The sequence below is a fragment of the Micropterus salmoides genome, unplaced genomic scaffold (assembly GCF_014851395.1).
Source record: "Micropterus salmoides isolate LMB-PRFRI ecotype aquatic unplaced genomic scaffold, ASM1485139v1 Ms_hic_scaffold_4582, whole genome shotgun sequence".
NCBI lineage: Eukaryota > Metazoa > Chordata > Actinopteri > Centrarchiformes > Centrarchidae > Micropterus > Micropterus salmoides.
In genome coordinates, this window is record NW_024044020.1 from 1,349 (window position 1) to 12,733 (window position 11,385).

At 42.5% G+C, this 11,385-nt stretch overlaps 1 long non-coding RNA gene across 1 annotated transcript; it reads left to right on the forward strand.

Moving 5' to 3' along the window:
- The first annotated feature begins 1,526 nt into the window (after positions 1-1,526).
- LOC119887968 lies at positions 1,527-10,607 on the forward strand. The gene is made up of 3 exons (XR_005441833.1): positions 1,527-1,606; positions 7,475-7,607; positions 10,210-10,607. It is a non-coding gene; the product is annotated as an uncharacterized LOC119887968 (long non-coding RNA).
- The last annotated feature ends 778 nt before the right edge of the window (positions 10,608-11,385 follow it).

Consider the following 11,385-nt stretch of genomic DNA (forward strand, 5'->3'; position numbering starts at 1 on the left):
CACTTCTGTGGGTTTCCAGCCTGAAATTAAATTAAATTAGTCTTTGTTTGTCTCTGATCTGCACACAAAAGGCCGCAACAACCCGAAGAACAACAGTTATGATTACCACCACAACACGAGTTATTATCAGCAGACGGAGTCCGCTCTCGTGCTTCTTTTAATGAGACACCTGCAACAATACAAAGGCTGAGAGAGGCTGTGTGGTGGTGGGGGGGCAGCTGCACTGGCAGACACCTGGCCTGATTTGGCACAGGTCGGCCCCAAACCGAGCCAAGCTGAGCCGAGCCAAATCAGATGTCTTTCTGAAAAATTCATTTTCCAGGTTTTTGTTAAAGAGCCTCACAGAGCAAACGCAGATACAACCCGGGAAGAGGTACTAGACATGTAAAGTCAGTCCTGATGGTGGCGCTAGAGGGAAAGGTCACTGACATCTGCAGGGTTCATCCTCTGAGCAGCAGGTAACGGACCGGGACGTTTTTGTGGAAATCTGCAGCTTCTTGTGTACAAGCGGGTTAAGGTTTTGGCTTTTAGACCCTGAAAGCAGGACTTGTTTATTATAATCGATTTTGTTTAGATTTTTTCTCCTCCCCTGCCAGTCTGTATAATTTCATATACACTGAACAAAAATTATAAACGCAACACTTTTGTTTTTGCCCCCATTCATCACGAGCTGAACTCAAAGCTCTGAGACTTTCTCTATGTACACAAAAGGCCTATTTCTCTCAAATGTTGTCCACAAATTTGTCAAAAGATAGTGAGCACTTCTCCTTTGCCAAGATAATCCATCCACCTCACAGGTGTGGCATATCAAGAGGCTGGTCACAATAAAAACCCTTAGGCTGGCCACAATAAAAACCCCACAATAAAAACACTTAGGCTGGCCACAATAAAAACCCCACAATAAAAACACTTAGGCTGGCCACAATAAAAGGCCAAACTAGTGGCTAATGTTGTGAAACGTCATCTAAGGAAAGTTAAAGTCGATAGCAACAGGACTTGGTTGAAAATGCTGGAAGACGTTTCGTCCCTCATCCGACAGACTTCATCAGTTCTGACTGACTGGCATGGAAACTCGTTTGTCAAGAAGATCGATACCCCTTCGTTTGTGCTCCTGGCTGTTGTAACAGACGTTTCTGTTATTTATTACACCAGCTTTTAGCGTTCATTAAAGCTGCTTCAGGGCTTCCACTGGTGAGGTTGAACTATGACGCTACAGGTCTTCCCAGTGCGTTACAAGCCTCCAACCCTGAAGTCAAAAGGAGACGTTAAAAACTCTTCCATTGGACCTTTAGTTCAGATGTACTTTTGTTTAGTTTAGCTGGATGTCTTTTGCTCTGCATCTTTTTAGCTTTTACCGTGAAGCACTGTGACATCTGCTCTTGAAAGGTGCTCTGTATAAATAAACTTCCTTATAATGATGGAAACTGAAGTTGAGATTCAGTGATTGTTTACAGAGGTTGACTCTTTGGGTGGAATTTTGCCGTAAGCCATGAAATAAACCTACTTTTCTTGTTACTACTTGTCTCTCTCAGGACTGTTGAAGTTCTGTACAGTTGGTTTCTGTGGAATCGGCACTCTGATCGACTTCATACTGATCGCCATGCAGGTGAGTCACAAAACTTACTCAGGTACCCGTCGACGCCCCGTTCAGGTATATATTATAGTACATTAGCAGTTTGTGTTCATTATTTGGTTGATTAATTTTCGAATAAAATCACTAAAATGTCCGACCAGCAGTCCAAAGAGATTCAGTTTCCTGTGAACAGGAAACATTTGACGCTTATTCACTTTCTTGCAGTGCGTTAGATGTTCAGACTCTCGTGTGCCGTAAATATTAAGCTACAGACAGTAGCTGGACAGCATAGCAGAAAGGCTGGAAACAGCTAGTCTGGCTCTGTCCGGAGGTAAACAGCCCCTGTAACGTGCACTGATTCACACGTTAAACAGTGTTTTTGTTTTAAATCGTGCAAAAAACCCAAATGTATGCAGTTTGCTGCAAACAGCAACCTCCAGCTCCCACGACTGAAGCCAATGCAGATGTAACTTAAACCTGCATTCTCTCCAGCAGCCAGCAGGGGGCGACTCCAGCGGCTGCAGAAAGAAACTGTTTCTACTTGTCAGCTGATTTATTCCCTCAGTAAACACTTTCCTGATGAGTTTCTGGTCTCAGTCGCTAGTTTCAAGTCTTCTTCAACACAGCATGATGTTCATTTAGTAAATTATGGTCCCATTTAGAGGAACAGAGACCAGGAAGCAGGGGAGGCTTTAGGGCGGGGCTACCTTGTGATTGACAAGTCGCTACCATGGCGACCTGTCAATCAGGATGGAGGCAACTCGTATCTGCTGCTCTGTGTACGTTTAACCAGCGCCGCTGAAAAAGCTCATCAGGAGTCGGCTGCTCATTTTTCACTGAGTACGTTTTGTTCTAACCCAGTTTGTCGCTAGCCAAAATTAGCCTCCCAGCTAATATCACAGACTAAACTTCGGTACTTAAGTCACGTTTTGACAACTGAGAAAACTCCATCTGCTGACGAAATGATGTTGAAAGCTCCATAAAAAGCGAAGGTGGACGTTGAGTTAAGAATATTTTGTGAAACTCCTAAAACAAACTTTCATATTCAAGATTTTTATCAGTTGTCAAAATTTGCCAATTTTTTCCCTGAAAGCGATTCATTGTTTTAACGATGTGGTACCGGATCTGCCCAAAATCTGGCAGGTGATCGATTTTCGCTGTTCTAGCTGTTTTCTGTCCAAAAACAGCGGCCGTTTGTATCCACAGAGACCGTCTGGCGGGCCGCCATCTTGCTGAGATCGGCTGAGCCGATAAGTTTTGTTTCTGTCATCAGATTGAAGTAGAGAAGAAGAGTTTGCTTTGGAGGAGGCGGTCTTTATCGTGCCTCTGCTGGCGACCCGTAGAGGCTACATGACAATGCAGGATATCAATAGATTCATCTCTTCAGTGCGAAGAGAAAGAGCCCATTTACAGCCCTGTAGGACGTTCTGTTCTCAAGCTGTGGCCTGTAAAGCGTGGGAGTGCTTTACAGGCCACAGGAATATTGCTTGTTTTTATCAATATTTCAGTGTTTTGGAAGCTTGATGTTATTTGGAACGTGGTTGTGTGGAGAGAAATAATGTTTTGAAGAAAACTCCCAATAAAAGTGAACATATAAAACAGTAAATATGGCCAAAACCTGGACATTCGCCTGGTGTATTTTTGAAAGATTGTGTGACCGTTGAGGAGATATTACTGATTTATTTTGGGTTTATTATTTTGTTTTTCCTGGAAAAAGGAAGGTACCATGTGGTTATACAACATGAAAAATAGAAAACTTTACAACAAGAAGAGTGCTGAGCTCTGCACTGACTAGCGATAGATCGATTACCCGGACCAATACATGCACTCGCAGGACCGATTAACAGAAAGTGTCTGCGGACGCTGTGCGATGTTGCCGCTCGCGCTCTGGGATTTTTTGGTAGTCAGTGAAAGAGTTAGTTTGGAGTCCTAAACGTCCACAGTCACCATCGTCTTTTCTAAATGTTAACTTGTTCTAAATGCCAGCAGCTCTAATCTAACAGCATTACTGGTTAGCGTTAAATACAGATACTGTCGAGAATGATGCAGCCGAATGACGTCTGACAAACTGAACCCCGCGAAACAGTGGATCACTAAACAAGTCTGAAGCAGAACGTTCAAAACTATTATCTTTTTCAACAAATATGGTTAGTAAATCTTTTTTCAGGCCTCATTTTTCAACAAAATAAATATTTTAATAGAAAAATTAGGTGCTAATTTGTTTGGGATTCAAATGAATTAAAGCAAATATTTATTGATATATTGAACAATTGTTATATAGTTATTGAGGAAAATTATATTGTGATAATTATCATTATTGTTTTATTGCCCAGCCCTAGGGGTCTATGTAACATTACAAAGATGCCCGTTTGTTTATTGAAAATGTCAATAAAGCGTCTCATGTGACGCTGCTCAGCCAATCAAATCTGTGCATTCCGATAAGCGTTGCGAGTCGAGTCTGCGAGAAACACCAGAGGATATAGACAGACAGAGGATATATCTCATTTCCAATCCGAGCCAGAGCTCACGTTTCTCACCGAACAAGAGAAAGAGGTTTATAAAGAGAAGAGGAGGTGTTACAGCTGTTCATTTGTTAAGATGTGTCGAGTGTTTATTATAAAAGTGGTTGAGACTGCACTTTATCACTTCAGGCTGCACTTTTTATTTCATTTTTCTATGAAGTTAAGCACTTTATTTTATTTTACCTACAATTTAGAATTTATTATTATTTATTATTGTTATGATTTATTTATTATCCGTCCAGTTTGATGTGAAAAGTGACAGTAAATATTGTTGAAATAAAGTCAGTTGACTAAAAACATATGTTGAGACAACCACACGTTATGGTACTGAATGTTAACGCAAGTTAGTCGTTTGGATGTGAAATTTTCTCTAACTGGACCTCTTAAATTAAATACCCCTGCTGTGCGTGACTTTTCTGCTCTCTAAATATCGGCAGTTGTAAAACCCGTATCTGTCGACCATTTGCACTGACTTTGTTCAAACTGATCCGCGAGCAGTGATTTAAACTCCAAAACGCTTGAACCCGACTTCAGCGCACATTCACATGTCCTCTTTAAGAGTGACGCCTGTGATGAAGAGTTCCTTGTTTCCCCAGAGGATCCATTTCAGCGTGGCACGCGGCGGTGGCGGCCCCTCATACTTTAGCCGCTAACTGCCCGGCGTGGAGGTGGGGGGGGGGGGACCACCGAGCCTGATGAATAAACAGGCGTCGGCCTTCTGAATTATTATTTACGCCCATCCATCCTTCTGCGGCGCGGCGTCTCAGCCTCAGGATGAATGATGCTTCCAGAAGTTCCTAATGGACTCTGAGAGGACGGAGACAGACGGATGGAGCGAGGGGAAACCAGAGGTGAAGGGACGAATCACTCCTTCCTGTTCAAGTGTTTTAGATAATAGGAGCTGGAAATCCATCACAGGAAGGTGTGAAGGGGACCAGCGGTGGATCAGAGTCATCAGCCATGTTTGACTGATTGGGGAGTTTAAACTTGAGCGTGACAGCAGTTAATGTTGTCATTAACCCGCCGGGCTGTAACATACAGAACGCCAGGATATCACTTGTTATCCTTTTATAAAATAGCCCCCCCCTAAATAACCTTGTTTTATAAATATATCAGCACCAAGAGACTTTGTGGCCCCTGCGTTTGGTCTTTATTTAACCTCATTCAACATCCACCGCTGTGGGATCTTCATGTATATGTCTGCCTGTGTATTCTGCATCATGGCATGCTTAATGCTGATTGGTTGGTGCGTAGCTGTGGCCTCGTAGCAGAAGAAACATTGTGAGAATTTGGTCCTAAATGTCTGATTCTGTCAGAATTTTTTGTCGCGGCATGTATTTGTCAGCCACCGGTGGACGAGTCTCGCAGTGAGATTGAGGACCTGTCGAGTGCAGGTTTTCCCAGATCTGGGATTCTAAGAGTGGACACCCTCAGGCCCCGTCCACACTGCTGCGTCTTTGTTTTAAAACAGAGATCTTTTGCTACGTTTGCACCTCCCGTCCAGACTGAAACGGCAAAAAAAAAAGTTTTGGAAACGCTACTGACCCCGTTTTTCGTTTTAAAATGCCGGGGTGGTGTTTTAGTGAAGGCGGGCAAAAACGGAGGACTTTAGAAACGACGATGCAGACGCTTACGTACATGCAGAGCAGAAACACAATGCTGCTGAGTTTTAGATTTTGTATTTTTATTAAAATATTTTGTACCGTGCAAACACTTACAGCCTACGCTTGTACGTTGCATGTCGCCGTATTTACTTTGAGACGACTCCCAGTCTGTTTTCCGCCGCTTTTAACTGAACCTGCTGTGGTTCTTCATCTGTAGTACTTTATTCTTTCACCAAATGTTCTGTAACTACGGAATAGACCATCTGCTTCATGTTTACACCGGCACGTGGATGCACAGTGAACATGAACGGCCACTAGATGTGCGTTTTCGGTTGTTTTAATATAGATCAACTCTGATACGCAGCTAAAACGCTGCTGTGGACGGAGATTTGCTTTATAACTGTGTGGATGGGGCCTCAGTGTTATGGATTAGTTAGTCAGCTGTTTTTAACAAATCAGATGATCAGGAACAAGTGTAGGAAAACACACCGATGAGTCGATGTCTTCTGTCAGTCCAGCTGCTGAGGTAACAGGTGTTCAAGTCTAAATGGAGTAGGGATGTCACTATTCTTGGCTTTCTGTGAATATAATCCAATTAATCTTATTTCCATCCTGTATAGACATCTTATTTTGAAAACCGGACGTTGTCACATGTGTTTCCTCCTCGCGCTAAATCCATCCAGTCCGACCCGGTTTGATAAATAATGTTGTAACATGAAGACTTCACAGCCTCTCTTCATACTAAAGAGACAAACTGACAGGATAAAGTCTCTAACCTGCCTGTCAGCTCGCTCTGGGCTGCTTCACTTACCGTAAAGGCTTGAATACGTGTGCACTCCAAATTTAGGTGCGGCTAGTTTAATCTCCTTCTCACAGAGGAGAGACAGAAACACAAAGCGGTTCTTTTCTAAGAAGTCAGCCACAGATGGAGCGGATGTGCTGGGAAACAATTCAGCAGAACAGCATCTGCAAACGGCTCAGACACTTTAAAATGCTTCCACACTGCTGACATGTCAACACCGAAAGTGCTTATTTTGCTATTTTCGGCCCATTCATTTCGGTGGCCGAACATTCGGTGCATTCCTAAATGTCAGAAGAGCCGAGAACAAATTCTGTCGGTACACGTTTTTCTAGGTACCGGAGATCCAACACATAAAAGATGGTAACAAGCGCAGCTGCAGTGACAGTTTTGAAAACAGGGTGAAGTTACAGATGGAACAGATCCATGTCAAAGCCTGGATTTCTCCCAGTTCTAGGATCTGATCGAGAGCTAATTCAGACAGACGTCTCACAGTTTAGATCAGCTCAAAATCATCAAAGGTGACGGTGCAGTTTGCAGAACCAAGAACTGAACGTCTGTCCAACGCGCCTGTTACTGTTCAATCATCAGTAACCGTTTAGTTTTTCAATACAGAAATGTCAAACCTCTGCAAATATAGATCGTGACCACCCTTAAACATTTCACACACCTGCAATGGGGAAAAAAGAAATTAATTATGCACAGTGCAAGGTTGTTTGCTCATTTATGAATATATTGAAATCAAACCTGGACATCACAGCTTTCACAGCTGTTTGTAATGTTCAGATGTTTTTATTAAAGGAGTGTATGTTGGAGTACATGGTTTTTTACCGTGGCATTGCAAATAATGGAATTTCTCTGGTATTGGTATCGACTTCTAAATTTCTTTCTATCGTGATAGAGTCATAGTTTTTTCCTGCACTCTGTGTGTTAATATTATTTTCACCTGCCTCGTGTGTTTCCTGTCGTCCTGCAGATCGTGGGTCCCGCAGACGGATCAAACTACATCGTGGATTATTACGGCGCTCGGCTGACCCGCCTGTCCATCACCAACGAGACCTACAGGAAGCCACACCCGTCTCTGTGAACACACACCGACAGGAAACACCGTTAAGTTCACAATCTGTTTTGGTTCCCACTGAAATGTCTGATTTGATGTTGGGTTACATTGTTTGACAGAACTCTCAAAGTGTTCAATATGGAGTCTTTAAAGTGTTGGCAATGATGTGGAGGAACTTGGAAGTTCACTACGTTTCTGTTTTAATCAATACAGCTGTCCGTAGACTCACGCGTCACTCGTGGAACTGCAGCCCAGAGTGTCTTTTTAAGCCTCGACTCAGTTTTCTTCCAAAGTAACTTCAGTTTTTGTGTTTTGGACTTTGAACGCTGCCTAATTGCTCCTGAGTCCACAGCAGTACCGCTTCCAAATTGATCCGGTACGACCCTGAAGCTGCTGATGCGCAGCTTTCACTGAAAACGGAGGGAAACCCAAACAGCTGCCACGTTGAAATTAAACATCAGCTACTGTCTCTGCTCTCCCAGATGCTTCAAAAAGTGTCAGACAATAAGTGAATAATGTGAGAAACACTTTCATCCATCCAGACCAGAACAGTTCACAAGTAAAACTTAATAGTTAAAGGTGCCTGCACCACAGTGGAGCCTCAGGCCTAAACGAGTGGGTCAGTTTGGTTTTGATCTTAGATGGAGATATGTGATAAAAACTGTAATGTTCAGGCTATGTTCTGTTTATTTGTGCATTAATTATCTATTAAGATTACAGATTAGATGATAGAAATGTCTGGTAGAGATAAACAACCCATTTTAACGCCCTGGGTCCCCTTTAGTGTCATTTTTGCACGTGTAGGGCAAGGTAGCAATAACTAATATGCAAAGTCTGGTTAGACTTAACGTTGTGAAACGGTGGAATTTGGTTAGGCTTAGGCACCAAAACTATTTGGTTAGGTTTAGGAATAGATCATGGTTTGGGTTAAAATACCAACGTAACTTACAAAACGTATTTTACATCACTAAAAAGAATCGATGTTGACTGTTGAGGAGAAACAAACATCGGTCTCCTGAGTGAAAGTCACTTTTTTTTTTTCTTCCTTATCCTTAGTTTTCTGTGTCTTAAGCGTTGAACAATGGCACTAAAGGGCTTCCCCTGTGATGGTGGGGCAGCAGGAAGCCCGCAACCACAGATCCAGACTCCAGAGTAGGGCTGCACAATTAATCTAATCGCGATGTCATGTGCGATTACATAACCGCAAAAAGTGTGTGATTTAATAAAACAGAAAAAGTATGCGACACACTCTGTGCTCTGCAGTCTGCTCATTATCTTCACCCACACCGGGCAGATAAGCCTACAATGAGAAAAAATATTTTATGAGCAGTGCCGCCGCCGCCAATCATTCAAAACCTAGTCGGACTCGTGCTCCGGTCGCTCTGTGACAGAGACAGAGCGACGTCGGCAGCAGCTGAAGCGGTCAGACAGAAGAAAACTGGGAGAGGATAAGGAAGGTTTGACTCGCTGACCGTTTAACGTTCGCTGTATCGGTGCCTTTTGTTGTTCAACACGCTCGACTTTTCACAGAGCCGACGTGCCTGTCGGTTTCACTTTTCGTCAACAGACCAATCACAGGCTGGATGGGGTGGGACATTAAACAAGTTTAATGTGCTACAGCAAATCATTAAATGTTGAACAATATGATTATTGACAAGTTAGTTCTGAACATTAACAAATTAGAGACCGATGTAGGGCATTTAACTTACACAAGGATTAAATAAATAAAAATAACCCACAGAAATTAAACAGCTGTAACTGGATTTAATATTCAACATGTGGTAAAAAGTATACTGTTCTAAGAAATTCTAATGAATCTAGTATTTAATATATTATAGTAAACTATTAACTAAACATTATACTCTTTATCTAATACACTCGTGTACAGTTCCTCCTCCAGGTTGTGGACCGAGATTCTGCATTGAGCCGGTGCCAGCGTGCCAATATGTGCTGCTTCTAGCCGCCACCTCCTGATAGCAACACGCTCCCCTTATTCTGTTTTACTTGTTATCGTTATAAATATTGTTTAACTTAATCGAAAATCGCAAAATTGTCCCCAAGAGACTTTTTCTCCAAATCGTGCATCTCTACTCCAGAACCAGAAACACCTGCAGGAAGTGATAGGAGGGAGAGGAGAGGGACGAGAAAGCACAAGACTACCGGAAAGGGGAGAAGTTGAGTTAGTAACATGCAATAATGGGATGAGGTTGCATACAGAGGGAGAGAAAGTAGAGGAGAGAGGAGCTCAGTGCATCATGGGAAATCCCCCGGCAGTCTAGGCCTATAGCAGCATAACTAAGGGATGGTTCAGGACTCACCTGAGCCAGCCCTAACTATAAGCTTTATCAAAGAGGAAAGTCTTAAGCCTACTCTTAAATGTGGAGATGGTGTCTGCCTCCTGAACCCAAACTGGAACCTGGTTCCACAGGAGAGGAGCTTGATAGCTGAACGCTCTGGCTCCTAGTCTACTTTTGGAGACTCTAGGAACACAAGTAACCCTGCATTCTGGTGCAGAGAAGCTAACAGGGGGGAAATATGACTCTCTTCCTAATGTGAAAACGTAAACATCCAAACAGATATCTGTGCCAACACGACGTCCTGAGGATCTACAGTGACCTAACGTGACCTTCTCCTTTTCTTTCTCCCCTCAGGTCAGTCATGTGAACACAGAGAGGACTGCACACGGCCGAGGACACGCTCCTAAAAATCACTTCTGTTCATTTAGTTCAACTTTATCCACACGCTGACTCTGTGCATCAACAGACAGAACGTTTAAAAAATAAAAATAAAAAAAACTGTAAACCTTCACATTCCTGCTGATCGTTCACGCAATCATCCATCAGATTGATCTCCTGACAGGTTTCACTTCTCTATGAACAGAATAATTTACCTCCTCTGAATAGGTCACATGTAATGTACGCCTCTGCGGCTTTTATTTAATATGAAAATACGGTCCTAATATATTGTGACGTGTCACTTTTCTGTCTTTAAGTTAATTTATTTCATGAAAGCTGACTTTGTAAATAAAGTTTCTTTTTGTGTTCATCTACTTCTGACTTCTTTATTAAACGTCACCGTTGACGCTCATCAGCTGAGAATGTGATGTTTGTTTTCATTTTATATTTTATCATGTTTTTGGATTAGGGGTGCAACAAATACTGAACGTAGTCGACAAAAATCGATGATGCAATTACTTCCCACAATTATTGTGGCGTCATCGGGCTGTAGTAAGTAAGGCACCTTAAAACAGGCACCTTTCACAGAGCAAGTCAAAGTGCTTTACAATGATAATAATAAAAGCAACAATAAAACAGTGGAGCAATCAGACAATCATACATAAGCATGAAACATTATAAAGACACCAATCAATATAATCAATGTACTTGTGTCTATTAACAGGCGCATAAATAATCAAAAATTAAGGCATTTTAAAGAAAACATCAATATTCACAGTTAAAGGTTTACAGGGAGACAAAGGCCTCTTTAAATAAAAAAAGTCTTCAGCTGATTTTTGAATGCTTCGACTGAGACCTAGAGCGTAGGTCTGACGGAAGAGTATTCCACAGTGTCGGTGCAACCACTTGGAAAGCACGGTCACCTCTAGTTTTGAGACGTCCTACAGCTGGTAGGCCTTGGTGTGAGGATCTTAGTGGCCTGGTGGTAATATACGGATGCAGCATGTCGGAGATGTGCCCGGGTGCAGCGCTCTGTATGTTAAAACAAGCACAGCATCCTGATTGACAGGCTTAGGAAGTGGGTGGGTACTCTGGGTTTGCTTTGGACTGGTTCTATTCCTTCCTCTCAGAGAGGAGCTTCCAGCTGTCCAG